This window comes from Elephas maximus, chromosome 12, assembly GCF_024166365.1.
Source record: "Elephas maximus indicus isolate mEleMax1 chromosome 12, mEleMax1 primary haplotype, whole genome shotgun sequence".
Classification (NCBI taxonomy): Eukaryota; Metazoa; Chordata; class Mammalia; order Proboscidea; family Elephantidae; genus Elephas; species Elephas maximus.
The window spans coordinates 61,006,425-61,019,039 of record NC_064830.1 but is presented as its reverse complement, the minus strand read 5'-3'; the positions used below and the strand labels follow the sequence as shown (position 1 = coordinate 61,019,039).

The 12,615-nt window shown below is 37.7% G+C and overlaps 1 pseudogene; it reads right to left on the bottom strand.

Annotated features, from left to right (window-relative positions):
* Positions 1 to 5,692: 5,692 nt before the first annotated feature.
* On the bottom strand, positions 5,693 to 12,399 carry LOC126087479 (olfactory receptor 1361-like; annotated as a pseudogene).
* Between the last annotated feature and the right edge of the window lie 216 nt (positions 12,400 to 12,615).

Sequence of the window (12,615 nt, the reverse complement as noted above, 5' to 3'; positions counted from 1 at the left end):
GGAGCTCCCAGTTATCCAGTTTCTTTTCTCGTGTTTGTGCATTGTTAGTTACGTTTTGTATCCTATTTGTGCCATGTATTAGGGCTCCTAGCATTGTACCTATTTTTTTCTTCCATGATCTTTATCATTTTAGATTTTATATTTAAGTCTTTGATCCATTGTGAGTTAGTTTTTGTGCATGGTGTGAGATATGGGTCTTGTTTCATTTTTTTGCTGTTGGATATCCAGTTATACCAGGACCATTTGTTAAAGAGATGGTCTTTTCCTCATTAACAGACTTTGGGCCTTTGTCAAATATCAGCTGCTCATAGGTGGATGAATTTTTGTCTGGATTCTCAATTCTGTTCCATTGGTCTATGTTGTACCAGTACCAGGCTGTTTTGACTACCATGGTGGTATAACAGGTTTTAAGATCAGGTATTGTGAGGCCTCCCACTTTGTTCTTCTTTTTCAGTAATGCATTACTTATCCGGGGCCTCTTCCATTTCCATATGAAGTTGGTGATTTTTTTCTCCATCTCATTAAAAAATGCCATTGAAATTTGGATAGGGATTGCATTGCATTTGTAGATCACTTTGGGCAGAATTGATATTTTCACAATGTTGAGTCTTTCTATTCATGAGCAAGGTATGTTTTTCCACTTATGTAGTCCTCTTTTGGTTCTTGCAGTAGTATCTTATAGTTTTCTTTGTATGAGTCTTTTATGTCTCTGGTTAGATTTATTCCTAAGTATTTTGTCTCTGTGGGGGCTATTGTAAATGGTATTGATTTGGCGATTTCTTTTCAACGTTCTCTTTGTTGGTGTCAAGGAATTCAACTGATTTTTGTATCCTGATACTTTGCTGAACTCTTCTGTTAGTTCCAGTAGTTTCTTGGGGATTCTTTGGGGTTTTCTGTGTATAAAATTGCGTCATCTGCAAATAAAGATACTTTTACTTCTTCCTTACCAATTTGGATACCCTTTATTTCTTTATCTAGCCCAATTCCTCTGGCTAGGACCTCCAACACAATGTTGAGTAAGAGTGGTGATAAAGGGCATCCTTGTCTGCTTCCTGATCTCAAGGGGAATGCTTTCAGACTCTTTCCATTTAGGATGATGTTGGCTGTTGGCTTTGTATAAATAGCTTTTATTATGTTGAGAAATTTCCTTTCTATTCCTATTTTGCGGAGAGTTTTTATCATGAATGGGTGTTGGACTTTGTCAAATGCCTTTTTTGCAACAATTGATAAGATCATGTGGCTCTTGTTTTTTGTTTTATTTATGTGATGGATTACATTGATTGTTTTTCTAATGTTGAACCATCCCTGCATACCTGGTATAAATCCCACTTGGTCATGGTGGATTATTTTTTTGATATGTTGTTGAATTCTGTTGGCTAGGATTTTTGCGTCTAAGTTCATGAGGGATATTGTTCTGTAATTTTCTTTTTTTTTGGTTCTGTCTTTACCTTGTTTTGGTATCAAGATTATGCCTGCTTCATAGAATGTGTTTGGGAGTATTCCATCCTTTTCTATCCTCTGAAATACCTTTAATAGTAGTGGTGTTAACTCTTCTCTGAAAGCTTGGTAGAATTCTCCAATGAAGCCATCATGACCAACGCTTTTTTTGTTGGGAGTTTTTAAATTACCTTTTCAGTCTCTTCTTTTGTTATAGGCTTATTTAGTTGTTCTACCTCTTTTAATCAGGTAGGTAGTGTGTTTCTAGAAATTTATCTATTTCCTCTAGGTTTTCAAATTTGTTGGAGTGCCATTTTTCATGGTATTCTGTTATGATTCTTTTAGTTTCGGCTGGGTCTATTGTGGTATCACCAATCTCATTTCTTATTCAGGTTATTTGCTTCCTCTCGAGTTTTTGTTTTGTCAGTTTGTCCAATAGTTTATCAATTTTGTTGATCTTTGCAAAGAACCAGCTTTTCATCTTGTTAACTCTTTCAGTTGTTTTTTTATTCTCTATTTCATTTAATTCTGCTCTAAGTTTTATTAAAACCTGAATCCGTTGCCGCAGTGGTTAAGTGCTACAGCTGCTAACTAAAAGGCCTGCAGCTCGAATCCACCAGGCAGTCCTTGGAAACTCTATGGGACAGTTCTACTCTGTCCTATAGGGTCATTATGAGTCAGAATCGACTTGATGGCAATGGGTTTGGTTTTTGGTTTTTAAGTTTTATTGTTTCCTTCCTTCTGGTGCCCAAGGACTCCTTTTGCTGCTCTCTTTCTACTTGCTCAAGTTGTAGAGTTAATGTTTTGATTTTAGCCCTTTCTTCTTTTTGGATGTGTGTATTTATCACTATAAATTGACCTCTGAGCAGTGCTTTGCTCCATCCCAAAGGCTCTTGTAGGATGTATGTTCATTCTCATTTGATTCTGTGAAGTTCTTCATTCTGTCCTTAATTCCTTCTATAACCCAGTAGTTTTTGAACAAGGTGTTGTTCGGTTTCCATGTATTTGATTTTTTTTTCCTTGCTTTCCCTGTTATTGATGTCTACTTTTATGGCTTTATGGTCAAAAAAGATGCTTTTTAATATTTTGATGTTTTAGATTCTGTTAAGGCTTGCTTTGTGGCCTAATATGTGGTCTATTCTGGACAATGTTCCATGTGGTTGGAAAAGAAAGTATACTTGGCTACTGTTGAGTGGAGTCTTCTGTATATGTCTATGAGGTCAGGTTGATTGATTGTGGCATTTAGATCTTCCATGTCTTTAATGAGCTTCTTTCTGGATGTTCTTTCACCAGAAGTGGTGTGTTGAAGTCTCCTACTATTATTGTGGAGCTGTCTATCTCTCTTTTCAATGCTGTTAGAGTTTGTTTTATGTGTTTTGGAGCCCTGTTGCTAGGTGCATAAATATTTATTATGGTTATGTCCTCCTGGTATATTGACCTTTTAATCATTATATAGTGTCCTTCCTTATCCTTTAGTGGTGGATTTTGCTTTAAAATCTATTTTGTCAGAGATTAATATTGCCACTCCTGCTCTTTTTTGATTGTTGTTTGCTTGATATATGTTTTTTCTATTCTTTGAGTTTTGGTTTGTTTGTGTCTTTAAGTCTGAGATGTGTCTCTCGTAGGCAGCATATAGATGGATCATGTTTCTTTTAAAAAATTTTTTAATCCATTCTGCCACTGTCTGTATCTTTATTAGTGCATTTAGTCCATTTATATTCAGTGTAATTATTGATAGGTATGAGTTTAGTGCTGTCGTTTTGATGTATTTTTGTGTGTGTGTGCGTGTGTGTTGTTGACAGTTTCTTTGATCCACTGAATTTTCTGTGCTGAGCCTTTTCTTTATGTATTTTCTTTTCATCTTTTTCATTGTTGTTATTTTTTATTTGCTGAGTCTGTATGTTTTTCTTGTTTTTTATTTTGATGTATAGGATTGTTAGTTTCCTTTGTGGTTACCTTAATATTTACCCCTATTTTTCTAAGTTTAAACCAGTCTTTTATTTCTTTATATCTCCTTGACTTCCTCTCCATATGAAAGATCTATGACTACATTTTTTAGTCTCTCTTTTTTGTTTTAATGTTGTCATCTTTTACGTATTGATGTCTCTGTTTCCCTATTTTCAGTGTTTTAGCTTTGCTTTATTTTTGTGACTTACCTATCTGGGTTGATATCTGATTGCTCTGTCTTGGGTTCTTATCTGATATTATTGATTTTCTAACCAGAGGACTCTCTTTAGTATTTCTTGTAATTTTAGTTTGGTTTTTAGCACTTTCCTAAACTTCTGTTTATCGGAAATGCCCTAATAGCACCATCATATTTGACAGACAGTTTTTCTGGATATATAATTCTTGGCTGGCAAATTTTTTCCTTCAAGGGTTTATATATGTCATCCCTTCACCTTTTTGCCTGCATAGTTTCTGCTGTGTAGTTAGAGCTTAGTCTTATTGACTCTCCTTTGTAGGTGACTTTTCATTTAACCCTAACCACTTTTAAAATTCTCTCTTTATCTTTGGTTTTGGCAAGTTTGATTATAATATGTTTTGGTGGCTTTCTTTTGGGATTTACCTTGTGTGGGGTTCAGTGAGCTTCTTGGATGGATATCTTTTCATCTTTCATGATATCAGGGAAGTTTTCTGCAACAAATCTTCAGCAATTCTCTCTGCATTCACTGTTATCTCCCCTTGTTCTGGTACTCCAATTACTCGTAGGTTATTCCTCTGGATAAATTCCTACATAATTCTTAGGGTTTATTCATTTTTTTAAATTCTTGTATCTAATTTTTCCTCAAATAAGTTGGTGTCAAGTGCTTTATCTTCAATCTCACTAATTCTGACTTCCATTGCCTCAATTCTGCTCCTATGACTTTCTACTGAGTTGTCTAATTCTGAAATTTTATTGTTAATCTTTTGGGTTCCTGTTTGCTGTCTCTCTGTGGATTCTTGCAACTTATTAAATTTACCATTATGCCCTTATAAAACCTTCTTAAGTTCCTTTGTCCCTTTATCTATGTGTTCCTTGACTTGGTCTTCATTTTGCCTGATCTCTTGAAGAGGTCAGCATATTAATCTTTTGAGTTCTACCTCTCGCAATTCTAAGAAATTATCTTCCTCTAGAAGGGTTCTTGATTCTTTGTTTTTGTGGCTTGCTGAAGCCATCATAGTCTGCCTGTTAATGTGATTTGATATTGACTGTTGCCTCCAAGCTGTCAATATGTTATTATATTTATTTATTTTATGTTTGCTTACTGTGTCCTAGCTTCCAGTTTTGTTTTGTTTTGATATGCCCAAATAGGCTGGCTGTGTGAGCTCGTTTGATTATTGGCATTTTTGAAGATCTAATGTCCTGTATCCATGTGATTGGAGCTGTTACTACATATGTGAACCTAGGGGTTCATTTACTTTTCTTGTGTGGATTCAGCTCAGATGTCCAGATTGTCAGTCACTAAGTGTGTGGTGCAGGCTCTCCTAGACACAGTCCTAGACAGGCAGGGGTGATTGGAGTAAGCACAGGTATCTGGCTGCAGTAGGGGGTCATGTGCTGATCAAGGCAGGGGGCTGACTGCTGCCTCTGAGTGTCTAGGTGGAAGACATTTCCCAGTTCTCTAGATCATGTAGGTAGGTAGGTTTTGCAGCCAGACTATGGGCACCTAAAGCTGTTGGCTGTAAGGACTGGGATTCACCACTTATTCTTGGACCCTTGTTGTGGGTGGCTCTGTGGAGTGGGTGGAGCCACAAGTTCTCAGGCCCCTGATGTAGGTAGGTGAGGACCCTGCTTAATGGGCACAGTGGTGTCAAATGTCACAAATCTGCCACTCCGCCTTACAGAAGATACAGATGAAAATAGGCTTCAGGTATATACCTGTTATAATGTGCTAATGAGGGCCTGTGTTGTTGAAATGGGCCCACACAGGTCTATGCAGGGGTGAAAGACATTCAAAGTCCATGAACGCCTATGCCTAGGAAAAGAGGGTGTGCCTGCCCTGAATTTCCCAGCTTAGGGGAGCTGGCAGATTATTTTTTCCTGTTTGTTAATTTGTTCCCTCGCCAAAGCTGGGAGAATGGCTCAGGGAGTGAGACAAGTCCTACTTCTGGCCGAGGGACAACAGCAATCACTGAAGCAGACCTGGACTGGAGCAGAGTGGGGAGGGGTCAGGTAAATGGGAAAAAGGTACTTCCCAAAAGAGTTTTTTTTTTTTTTTAATCCACAGTGTAGGTTAGATGCTTGTACTTATCTTTCACCGATTGAGTGCTGCTTCTCGCTGGCTCTGAAGGTTTGAGCAGACTCTCCACCGCTCTATCTCTCCAAATGTGGAAAATTCATCTGGAGTGCCACTGCTTGCCTCACAGCTCAAATCCTATAAGAGCTTTCTAACACCCTCCTGCTGAGAAGTCCCACAGTTCTCCATTGGGTTCTTCCTTGTTGCAATGAATAATAAACACGATAAACTAGAGCTGTGTTGTTGGTGGTTTGGGCTGGAAAGCATTGGCACTTGGAATAGTTGGGCCATTTTTTAAAAGGATCTCTCTTTCCCGCTTTAGCTTGAAGAGTCTGTATCAACAGTTTCATTCTCTAAGGCAAATACATGGATGGACAATAAGAAAAGAAATTTTTTTTGACTCCAAACTGTTTCCATTATGACATTCAAAGTCCATGTCGTTATTGAACAGAAAAAAATTTCATAGAAATCACTTTGCTTAGGGCCCCTTTCAAGTCCTTGTTCCTGAGGCTGTAAATGAAAAGTTTCAGCATGGGGGTCACCACTGTGTACATCACAGCAGCTGTGGTGCCTGTCTCAGCTGAGTGGGAGGATGAAAGTTTAAAATACACAGCAATGAAGGTGCCATAGAAGAGGGAAACAACAGCCAGGTGGGAGCCACAGGCAGTAAAGGCTTTCCATTTTCCCTTCATGGAAGGGACTCTCAGGACAGCACCAGTGACACAAATGTGGGAAATCCGGATGCAAACAAATGCGGTGATCATTATCATAGTCCCCTCAGTAAAAATCATCCTCTCATTGAGATGTGTGTCAGTACAAGAGAGTCTCAGGAGAGAAGTCACATCACAGAACTTTGAGATCATGTTGTCTGCACAGAACAAGAGTTGAGCTATCAGCAGGTTATACAACAGAGCATTCAGATTGGCAATCACCCATGACTCAGTGACCAGCAAGGCACAGAGCTGATGGGTCATTTTTGTTGTGTAGCGTAAGGGGTGGCACACAGCAACAAAGAGGCTATAGGCCATCACAGCCAGGAGGAAATTGTCCATGTTGGCAAACACAATGAGAAAATGCATCCGTGTGAGACACCCAGAGAAGGAGATATTCTGACTCACGAATATATGATTGGCCAGCATCTTGGGGATGGTGGTGGAGAAGAAGCAGATGTCCATGAAGGACAAGTTGCTGAGGAAGAAGTACATGGCAGGGTGGGGGGAGAGGGAGGGTACATGCGGGAGTCTGCACTGATGGCCAGGATGATGAGCAGGTTTCCCAGGACTGTGGCCGGGTACATGCTCAGGAAGAGCATGAAGAGGAGCTGCTGCTGTGGGGGCTGCCTGGAGAGCCCCAGGAGGAGGAACTTGGAGACTTTGGACTGGTTTGCTCCTCACCTGGGCATAGAACCAAGTTAATAACACAACAGCAATTCAGAAACCTAGACATGGATGAATAAAACGGGACAAATCAATCTCCAGACTACAACATTTATGCAAATCAGTTAATGGAGTTGCTAAGACAAGATCTGTCTACTCTGTCTACATTCCCAATTTCCCACGCTCCGTCCTGATGCTGTTCCTACTCGACTTACTGACTGTTGTTTTGTATATTAAACATTGAAAAACACACAGGAATATACACAGCCCAACTCTGTGACTATATATGTCTCTGCTTTTTTCTGTTCCCAGCTCCAACTCCTTTGTAGGTCATAAAGAAAAGAGAAAGAGTTCACTACTACTGGGTTTATCTCAAGGTCCAGCTAACAGATTCAGGACTTCTATTGATCCCCAGAACTGGAAGATTTAGGAAAGGAAGTTCCTAAAAGAACTTCATGTCTTAAAAAACAAGTATTTATAAAAAAAACAAGCCCCATAGGGTTTCTGAGGCTGTAATCTTTATGGAAGCAAGCTGACACATCTTTCTCCCAAGAGTGGCTGGTAGATTTTAACAGTTGACTTTTACGGTAGCAGCAGGGTACTTACCCACCTTGCCTCCAGGGCTCCTCAAATTCAATATTTTGTTCATTTACTCTGATTTTGTACTCTTATACATAATAAGTCAATAAGCAGCTTTGTAAATATATTTTTGTAGGTGTCCTTGATTACTTCATAAGGATAAATTCCGAAAGAAGGAATTTGGTATGATAGTTGACATTTTAATACATATTACCCAATTGCCTATCAGGACTTTTTTTTTTAAATAATGTTTTATTGTGTTTTTGGTGAAAGTTTACACAGTAAATTAAGTTCCCATTTGACAATTTCTATATAAATTGTTCAGTGACATCATTTACATTTTTTACAATTTATCAGCATTCTCTTTAACTGTGCACTGATTGTTCTGTTTCCAGTACTCTAGTTTTTCTGCCCCCTTATCTTCACATCTTCGGTTTAGAGTAATTGTTAACTTTTGCTATCCTATAGTTTTTTGTTTTTTTAATGTCATCAAACTCACAGGATCCAGAAGGTTTTTATCAAACTATTTCCTAACAGCAAGGTGTGAGATTGCCTTCTCACCGCACTCTCATCAGAAAATTTTGTTTCAATTTGTGCTCATGCTTTAATTTCTATTTCTTCTCTTTTTGCTAATAAGTGAAAAGCAAACTTTTTCACTTATTCTTTTAAATACCCAATCTGTCTTGGTTATCTAGTGCTGCTATAACGGAAATACCACAAGTGGGTCATTTCAACAAACAGAATTTTATTCTCTCACAATCTATTAGGCTAGAAATCCAAATTCAGAGCCTCAGCTCCAGGGGAATGCTTTCTCTGTTGCCTCTGGAGGAAGGTCCTCATCATCAATCTTCCCCTGGTCTAGGAACTTCTCAGGCACAGGAACCCTGGGACCAAAGGACTCGCTCTGCTCCCCGCGCTGCTTTCTTGGTGGTATGAGGTCCCTATGTCTCTGCTGGCATCTCTCTTTTATATCTCAAAAGAGATTGGCTTAAAACACAATCATGTAGATCTCTTTAACAAAACTGCTGCTAACCCATCTCATTAACATCATAGTGATAGGATTTACAACACATAGGAAAATCACATCAGATGACAAAATGGTGGACAATTACACAATACTGGGAATCATGGCACAGCCAAGTTGACAGATATTTTTGGGGGACACTATCCTTTAACTTTTTTCTCTTAAATTGTTTTTATTATTTATGAGTTTAAAAAATATTGACTCAATAATAAATTGTTAAATGATAATTATTATGTGGGTTATGTCAGACATCTTTTCACAAATGATGCAAAATGCTTCTGCTAGTTTATGCCTGGCCTTTTCGTCTTGTTAATGGTTTTTTGGATATAAAAAATAATTAAATTTTTATGTAATCACCACTAGCAAGCATTTCTTTTGTGGCTTCTCCCACTTCTCGTATGGTTTATCTTTTCTTCCCATTCTGTCATTATTTAAATATTCAGCTATATTTTCTTCTAGTTTTTAATTTTTGCATTTATCTTTTTAGTAAATACACAACCAATATAATTTTATGTTCTCAAATATTTATCAAATCGTCTCAGTTCACTTTTAGTGAACCTGCCTTCCCTCACTGATTTTTTTGTGTGTGTATGTGTGTGCTTTAGGTGAAAGTTTACAGCTCAAGTTAATTTCTCATACAAAAATTTATAAACATGTTGTTTTGTGACATTAGTTGCAATCCTCACAGTGTGACAGCACACTCCACCCCCCTTTCCACCCGAGTTTCCTGTGTCCATTCAACCATTTCCTGTCCCTTTCTGCCTCCTCATCCTGCCTCCCGACAGTAGCCACCCATTTGGTCTCGTGTATCTGATTGAACTAAGAAGCACACCTCACATGTATTCTTTTTTATTTTATAGCCCTGTCTAATCTTTGTCTAAAGAGAGGCCTTCGGGAACAGTGTCAGCTCTGAGTTAACAGAGTGTCTGGGGGCCATAGTTTTGGAGGTTCCTCCAGTCTCTGTCAGACCATTAGTTTTGGTATTTTTACATCCTCGCTGATTTGTAACACTACTTTTATCATTTGCAAAATGCTGTTGTGTTGAATATGTGTTGAGGACTTATTATATTCCAGGCAATTGACCAAATTCTTTCTCTAAACAATCTATTTTAATAATTACAGCAACGAGGCAAATGTCATTAGCTTCTCCTCTGAAGACATCCTGGGTTTAGATAGATTCAGTGATTGGCTCAGGGCCCTGCCGTAAGGTCATGATGGAGCCAGGGTTGGGATATATCCAACCCAATGGCCAAGTGCATCCTTTGAACAACTCTGTAAACTTATATATATCTATATATAGAGAGAGATAACGGCTATAGAGATATAGATGTATTTTTACCGTCTCTGTTCTGCTACATTGATTTGGGTTTTTATTATTGTGCTAGTTTTTAGTTTTAGAATTTTTTTGGGGGGGGTAGGGGCTTTATAATACTTTGCAATACTTGATTAATTATTCTTGCAAAATTATGCCAAAAATAGAGAGAATAATCATGATAATAATAAAATGGGTTTTAAAACTTATATTGAAATAGTAGGCACAATTACATATTAATACATTTGAAAACCCAGTGATGTAGATGATTAGCTGTAAAAATGTAAAGGCAACAAAAACTGATGTATATATATATATTTCTTTTGCAAATTAAGGACAATATACTTTTATTGTTTTGGGGCCTTATTTCTGATTCCTTATATTATACACTCATATTTTGACACTTCTTAATTATTGTCAAATTGAAAATACTAGCAATTAATATCTTATTGACACTTTATAATATTCTATTAACTAGCATTTAGTACCTTCCCCACTAAACACATCTCATGGCATATTTATAATTAGTGCTTGTTAACGCTATTGTATTCTGGTTTCAATTTATGTGACCCAGATTTCAAATAAAATCTCATGGAGTTATCAGATTCTTCACTAATGTTCAAAATATTCATAAAACATCTGCTGAGCTTTCAGACATTTATTTTTTAAATTTTTTATTGTACTTTCGATGAAGGTTTACAGAACAAACTAGCTTCTCATTAAATAATTAGTACACATATTATTTTGTGATATTGGTTACCAATGCCATGACATGTCAACACTCTCCCTTCTCAACCTTGGATTCCCTATTTCCAGCTTTTCTGTCCTCTCCTGCCTTCTAGTACTTGCTGCTGGGCTGGTGTGCCCCTTTAGTCTTGTTTTGTTTTATGGGCCTGTCTAATCTTTGGCTGAAGGGTGAACCTCAGGAGTGATTTCATTACTGAGCTAGAAGGGTGTCCGGGGGTCATACTTTCAGGGTTTCTCCTGTCTGTCAGGCCAGTAACTCTGGTCTGTTTTTGTGAGTTAGAATTTTGTTCTACATTTTTCTCCAGCTCTGTCTGAGACCCTCTCTTGTGATCCCTGTCAGAGCAGTCAGTGGTGGTAGCCAGGCACCATTGTTTTGCTGGACTCAGTCTGGTGGAGGCTGTGGGAGTTGTGGTCCATTAGTCATTTGGACTAATCTTTCCCTTGTATCTTCAGTTTTCTTCATTCTATCATGCTCCCAATGGGGTGAAACCAGTGGAGTATCTTAGTTGGCTGCTCACAAGGTTTTAAGACCCCAGACACTACTCACCAAGGTAGAATGTAGAACATTTTCTTTATAAGATATGTTGTGCCAATTGAGCTAGACGTTCCCCAAGACCATGGTCCCCATAGCCCTCAGCCCAGCAATTCGGTCCCTCAGGGAGTTTGCATGTGTCTTTGGAGCTTCAACGATCTTGCCTTGGACAAGTCGTACGGGCTTTACCAGTATTGTGTACTGTCTTACCCTTCACAAAATTTACCACTTATCTATTGTCTATTTAGTGTTTTTCTACCCTCCCTTGTAATTATCAAAGATTGTTTCTTTTTGTGTTACACAGAACCTTTTCATGAGTTTTTATAGTAGTGGCCTCATACAATATTTGTCCTTTTGTGATTGACTTATTTCACTCAGCATAATGTCCTCCAGATTCATCCATGTTGTGAGATGCTTCGCAGATTCATCATTGTTCTTTATGGTTGCATAGGACTCCATTGTATGTATGTATCATAGTTTGTTTATCCATTCGTTTGTTTATCCATTGTTGATGGGCATTTAGGTTGTTTCCATATTTTTGCTGTTGTGAACAATGCTGGTATGAACACGGGTATGCATATGTCTATTCATGTGACAGCTCTTATTTCTCTAGGATATATTCCTAGGAGTGGGATTGCTGGATCATATGGTATTTCTTATTTGTAGCTTTCAAAGGAAATGCCATATCATTTCCAAAATGGTTGTACCATTTTGCATTCCCACCAGCAGTGCGTAAGAGTTCCAGGCTCTCAGCAGTGTTTCCAACATTTGTTATTTTCTGTTTTTTTGATTTGTGCTAAAAACTGACATAGATGAAATAAGACGTAATATAGTTTACTAAATGAGGAGATGAAATAAGACGTAATATAGTTTACTAAATGAAGACATTTAAAATGTCACATCTTTTCTCACCTCTACCCCTATGTACATGCTCACATACAAACCAAAAGCTGGAGGTTTCTTTCAAACTTTCAAGGAACAGGCACTTTCTATCATATGAAGAATTCTTTATTATATCGACTAAATATTAGAAACACTCCCATGTATTATTTGAGGTAAAAGTACCTTAAAACACAAATATGGTAAATATAAAAAAGACAATTGTATGATAAACTCAGAAACAGCTTCTGATTCTGAATTCTGACAGTTTTCACACAACATGACATCTTACCCATCTCTCTGAAATGAAGAGAAACTGCTCTGTTTTCCTCTTTCTTCCTTCAAATTCAGAGCATCCTGTTCGGTTTCAAATATTTCTCAATTTTCAATTTCCTGTAATCATTTTCAAAAAAATTTCAAATCAGACCGTAAGCTATAAATTTCCATTATGCTTTAACTTGGGAAAAAATTTCTAGTAAGTTTTGCTAAAGGAACTACATGGAAATGTATAA